The sequence below is a fragment of the Cebus imitator genome, unplaced genomic scaffold (genome assembly GCF_001604975.1).
Source record: "Cebus imitator isolate Cc_AM_T3 unplaced genomic scaffold, Cebus_imitator-1.0 Scaffold119, whole genome shotgun sequence".
Taxonomy (NCBI): Eukaryota; Metazoa; Chordata; class Mammalia; order Primates; family Cebidae; genus Cebus; species Cebus imitator.
The window spans coordinates 4,403,512-4,409,511 of NW_016107434.1; the positions used below are offsets into that span (position 1 = coordinate 4,403,512).

General features: G+C 41.1%; 1 protein-coding gene across 1 annotated transcript in view; it reads left to right on the top strand.

The window, feature by feature from the left end:
* The window catches only part of CHRM5 (cholinergic receptor muscarinic 5), an 85,881-nt gene that overhangs the window by 76,917 nt on the left and 2,964 nt on the right, over positions 1 to 6,000 (top strand). The window lies entirely within an intron of this gene.

The following is a 6,000-nucleotide window of genomic DNA, read 5'->3' on the forward strand; positions in this document are numbered from 1 at the left end:
ACTAAATACCCGTATCAAAAAGCTAGAAAGATCTCAAGTTAAAAACCTAACATCATAACAACAACAACAACAAAAAAATGCTAGAGAATCAAGAGCAAATTCCAAAGCTAGAAGATGGCAAGAAATAGCTAAGATCAGAGCTGAACTGAAGGGGACAGAGACAAGAAAAACACTTTAAAAAACAAATCTAGGAGCACTCCAGCCTGGGCAACAGAGCAAAACACTGTCTCAAAATAAATAAATAAATAAAATGTGGGAGGATCCCTTGAGCCCAAGAGTTTGAGGTTGCAGTGAATTATGATCACACCACTGCAATCCCGCATTAGCACCATGAATCACCTAAAAGAGCCAGTTTGTGGTCGTGAAAATATTGCCTTATTATCACCTTATCCCTTAATAGCCATGCCTCAGGCTCGTTCCTACCAGGGAAAGAGTCATTTTGATGCTCATGCTGCTGGATTGCTACTTTGTAGTGAACATTCCCCTGTGTCAGGCCCTGGCTAAATACAACATTGATTATCTCATTTACCTGTGTAGCAAACCTGCACCTCCTGCACATGTATCCCTGAAATTATGATAAAAGTTGGGGAAAAAACTTAAATACTTAAATACTTAAAATACTTTAATACTTAATCCTACAAGGTAAAGACTCTTTTTATCCCCACTTCAAAGTTTAAAATCTGAGACTCAGGTTAAGTAATGTGCCCAAAGTCATACAGTAAGTTGGAGCTATACGTGGTGATCCATACCCATAGTCCCAGCCACTTGGAGGGCTGAGGCAGGAGGATTACTTGAGGCCAGGGGTTCCAGCTTCAGTAAACTATGATGGTGACACTGTCCTCCAGCCTGGGTGATAGAGCAAGACATAGTTTCTAATTAATTAATTAATGTCATACAGTAAATAATGGAACTAGGTTTTGAATCGGAGGCTGAACAATGCCAAATTATTATATGATTGTGAGGTGATATTACCATTGTAAATTATTTTCTTTTCCCTTTTAGCAAAAAGCTTATTCCATTTATCAAAGAGACAGAAATTTATTTTTATTTTAAGGGATTGGGTCACATGATTGTAGGGGCTGGCACGTCTGAAATCTGTAGGCAAGCTGCTGTCTTGAATTCTAAGGCAATTTGGAGACAGAATTCCTCTTTTCATTTGGCACCTCAGTCTTCCCTTAAGGCCTTCAAATGATTGAATGAGGTCTACCCACATTATGGTAGGTAATTTTCTTTACTTAAATTCTACTGATTTCAGTATGAATCATTTCTGAAAACACCTTCACAGCAATATATTGAATGACGTTTGACAAAACAACTGGGTACTATAGCCTAGTCAAGTGGACACATAAAATTAACCATCACACTATTAATTTTAAAAAAATTATAGGAGGTCGTTGTTTTGGACTAAGCTCTTGAACTAGGCTCCAACAAACCAGAATAAAAATAAAAATGGGCCGGGCGCGGTGGCTCAAGCCTGTAATCCCGGCACTTTGGGAGGCCGAGGCGGGTGGATCACGAGGTCAAGAGATCGAGACCATCCTGGTCAACATGGTGAAACCCCATCTCTAATAAAAATACAAAAAATTAGCTGGGCATGGTGGTGCGTGCCTGTAATCCCAGCTACTCAGGAGGCTGAGGCAGGAGAATTGCCTGAACCCAGGAGGCGGAGGTTGCGGTGAGCCGAGATCATGCCATTGCACTCCAGCCTGGGCAACATGAGTGAAACTCCGTCTCAAAAAAAATAAAAATAAAAATAAAAATGGAGCCATCCATGCTAAAGTTCCAAGTTACCAAACCTAAACCAAGCTGTTATGTGACCTGAGAAATCAGGAGAGAAAGAGAGCCAGTTTCCCAAACAGGCCACTATAAATCTTCAGTCAGCATGATAAGGAAGTCTCTCTGCTTTAATTCTAACACACACACACACACACACACACACACACACACACACACACACACGTAGCCTGAAGTAACCTAATATTAACTAGCCAGTTATTGTCTGTTATTCTGTCTAGAAGTAACTAATATACTACTTGTTCTTTTCTTCTGCTTTCTTCAGACCTTCTCTGTCTATAAAGCCAAATTCGTCAGCTCAGCTCATCAGAACATTTATTTCACAGAATGAAGAATTGCCTGGTTCTAGAATCACAAATAAAGCCAACTGAGTTCTTACATTTGTTTTGTTTTTTTGACACAATATAACATGCATAGTCATAGAAATGTAGGATGTTAGTTCCCATAGTCCAATTTCTTTTTAGGTTTTTTGAGACAGGGTCTCGCTTTGTCACCCAGGCTGGAGTGTAGTGGTGAGATCTCGACTCATGCCTCAGCCTCCCATGTAACTAGGCTTACAGGTGTGCACCACCCTATCCAGCTAATTTTTGCATTTTCAGTAGAGATGGGGTTTTACCGTGTTGGCCAGGCTGGTCTTGAACTCCTGACCTCAGGTGATCCACCCACCTTGGCCTCCCAAAGTGCTGGGATTATAGGCATGAGCCACCACACCTGGCCTCCTTTTTTAAAATGAGGAAACAGATGAAAAAGAAGTACCCAGGTTATACATGTGTTCAAAGGAATATGTATACATCCAAATTCCCAGAACCTTCTGTAAATTGCTTACAACCTAATAAAATTAAGTGAAAAAATTAAATCCTTCCAAAACACCATGTATTCCTATTTTGAAGAACTGATTAGAAAAATTCAGCAAGCAGTCAGATCATTTTACTACTTCTCTCCAGACTTATGCTCCCTAACACCTGGATGTTGGGACTACCTTCAGAGCATATGAGGAGTCTGGAAATAGCTGACACAGCTCTTCCAGAAAGCTGACTCTTCTCTCAGGTCCTCTCCTGCCCCTCCTTCTCCAACCAGCCTCTCCAGTTTCACCTTTCACTTCTCAGGTTTCTTTGGCTCCAGCTATGTTCTTTCCATTCCTCCTCTTTTGCCTCTGAGCTTACAAACAAGCTCTTCCCTTCCCTGTCTGAAACATTCTGGCACTACCACCTCCAGCCTTCACCCACCTTTTGCCTTGCAATGGCTGATTCATTCTTCATGTCTCGAATCTTAGATCTCTTTCTCAGAATGCTTCCCATGTCCACCCAATGAGATTGGAGGTCCTTCATGGTGCCCCTATGACATGCTGCACCCCTGCTCTTTCTGTCTGCTTATTTATTTACATTCCCAACTTGTGTCTTAAGAGCAGAGACATTGGCCTGTTCCATGGTATCCTCAGCACTAGAGTCCGTCACATACTGAACATTCAAATAATTAAGGGGTGGGGGCAGGAGAGGAAGGAAGAAAAGAAGGAATAAAGAAGAAAGGAATTTCCACAGGCCCTTTTTTGTACTGTGTGGCTTAGATCTCACCATTGGAAGACAATCTGTGATGGCATTTGCCCAGAGAATTGTCCAGTGTAGAGTAACTTTGGTCTTTTCAAATGCTGGGGAATCTCTACCTAATGGCCTGGTAACCTTAGAATTTGCTTCAACAAGTTCAAGAATGTTGATAACACTGAGGAGTTATAGGTATAAGGTAACAAATGGTAGCAACAGGAATGGAGAGGGGCCAATAAGAGGAGTATTCAGAGGTCAATTAGTCTGCATGAGTTTGGGAGGTGAAGAAGCATGCAAGATGGGGAATATGGGAGAATCTGGTTTCCCGTATAAGACAATATCATCAACTCAATTCCATATTGAATTTGAAGTGTTATGAAAACACTCAAAATTAAGCTGAAAATATAAAGCAAAGCCAAGAAAACTAGAGCCCTTCACAAATTTGTCATCTTTATGTCAGTTACTGTTATGAAAAAAGTGTCAAGACTGGCCATAGGCAGACCAGGTATTGCCCCATGGAGTATTTTAAGGGTCATCAAAAAGATCTTCTTCCCTTTACTGCCCATTATCATGTCAAGGTGATATTTGTTATAGATTATCAAATATATGTTGTATGTACATATATCTCTAGAAGGAAAAATAAACAGTAGCAGTGGTAACCTCTGAAAAGGGAGGCTTGAAAGCTCGGCAGTCAGGGGTGGGAAGGAGACCTAATTTCTACCATTTACCCTTTGGTACCCACTGAAATCTTTATCAGATACATAGATTTTTTTTTTTTTTTTTTTTTTGAGACGGAGTTTCGCTCTTGTTACCCAGGCTGGACTGCAATGGCGCGATCTCGGCTCACCGCAACCTCCGCCTCCTGGGTTCAGGCAATTCTCCTGCCTCAGCCTCCTGAGTAGCTGGGATCACAGGCACGCACCACCATGCCCAGCTAATTTTTTGTATTTTTAGTAGAGACGGGGTTTCACCATGTTGACCAGGATGGTCTCGATCTCTTGACCTCGTGATCCACCCGCCTCCGCCTCCCACAGTGCTGGGATTACAGGCTTGAGCCACCGCGCCCGGCCTGATACATAGATTTTTTAATCTACAAAAGGAAAATTTCCTTTTAGGTTGTTTTTTTTTTTTGTTCTTGTTTTGTTTTGTTTTGTTTTGTTTTTTTGAGACAGATTCTTGCTCTGTCACTTAGGCTGGAGAGCAGTGATACAATCTCAGCTCACCGCAACTTCCGCCTCCTGACTTCAGACTGTGCTCCAGCCTCACCCTCCCAAGTAGCTGGGATTACAGGTGCACACCACCTTGCCCAGCTAATTTTTGTACTTTTAGTAGAGATGGGGTTTCACCATGTTGACCAGGATGGTCTTGATCTCTTGACCTTGTGATCCACCCACCTCGGCCTCCCAAATTGCTGGGATTACAGGCGTAAGCCACTGCATCCAGCCTCCTTTTAGTTTTAAAAGTTAAAATTTGTCAACAGTGGGTTAATTATAGTACATCTATTAAGTGAAATAATGTATAGTCATTACAATGAAAGTGATAGCTCTAGATGTACTGATATTAAAGCTGTCTGTGATGATTCATTTGTTGTTTTTTTTTTTGAGACAGAGTCTCACTCTGTTGCCTGGTGTCAGGCTGGAGTGCAATGGCACAATCTCGGCTCACTGCAACCTCTGCCTCCCGGGTTCAAGCAATTCTCCTACCTCAGCCTCCCAAGTAGCTGGGACTACAGGTGCACACCACCATGCCCAGCTAATTTTTGTATTTTTAGTAGAGACGGGTTTTCACCATGTTGGCCAGGATAGTCCCGATCTCTTGACCTCAGGATCCGCCTGCCGCAGCCTCCCAAAATGCTGGGATTACAGGCGTGAGCCACCGCACCCAGCCGATGATTCATTTATTAAGTAAAAAACAAAATTCAAATTGTAAATAGTAAAAGGCACCCATTTAAAATATGTATTAATATGTGCATAGGGTAAATTGTATTTAAATATTTATTAGTGTATGCATAGGAGAAAATGCCAAAATATACACTAAACTGTTAGCATTGATTACCTCTGCAAGATGGAATTAGAGGAGACTTTTGCTTTCTAAGTTTTACATTCTGACATTGTTGGAACTTTTATGAGGAATATATTACTCTGTAATCAGAAAAAATGATAACCTAAAACAATTCTATGATATTGCAAATAGTCCAAGAACAAATGGAAGGTGCTTATCTTCAGCAACCGGGGCAAATGTAAAACCCCCTAGATGAAAACCAGGTTTGCACTTGGACTTTGTGCATTAGGGCAGGGAGAGGTGGTATAATATGGTCTTGGCTCACAACAGCACCTCAGTAATATTTAATAATCGAGACTGAGACTATAGAATAGATACCACTTTTTCCCCAGTGCATGACAGTTTAGGTATTTATCACCAGGATGTTAAAAAGCTAGGGTCTGCCCTTACGGTCATCGCAATCTAAGGTGATTTAACATCTCTGCTTTCCCCTCTTTGCTGCTTCTCAACGATCCATTTTTTTTCCTCTTTCCCTTTACCGTCATCTTCCCAGCCCTTTAAAAAATTGCCACAAGAGGGCAGCATCCTTATGCATAAGAAGGGCACTCAAGACATTGGTAACTATATATATATATATATATATATATATATATATATATATATATAT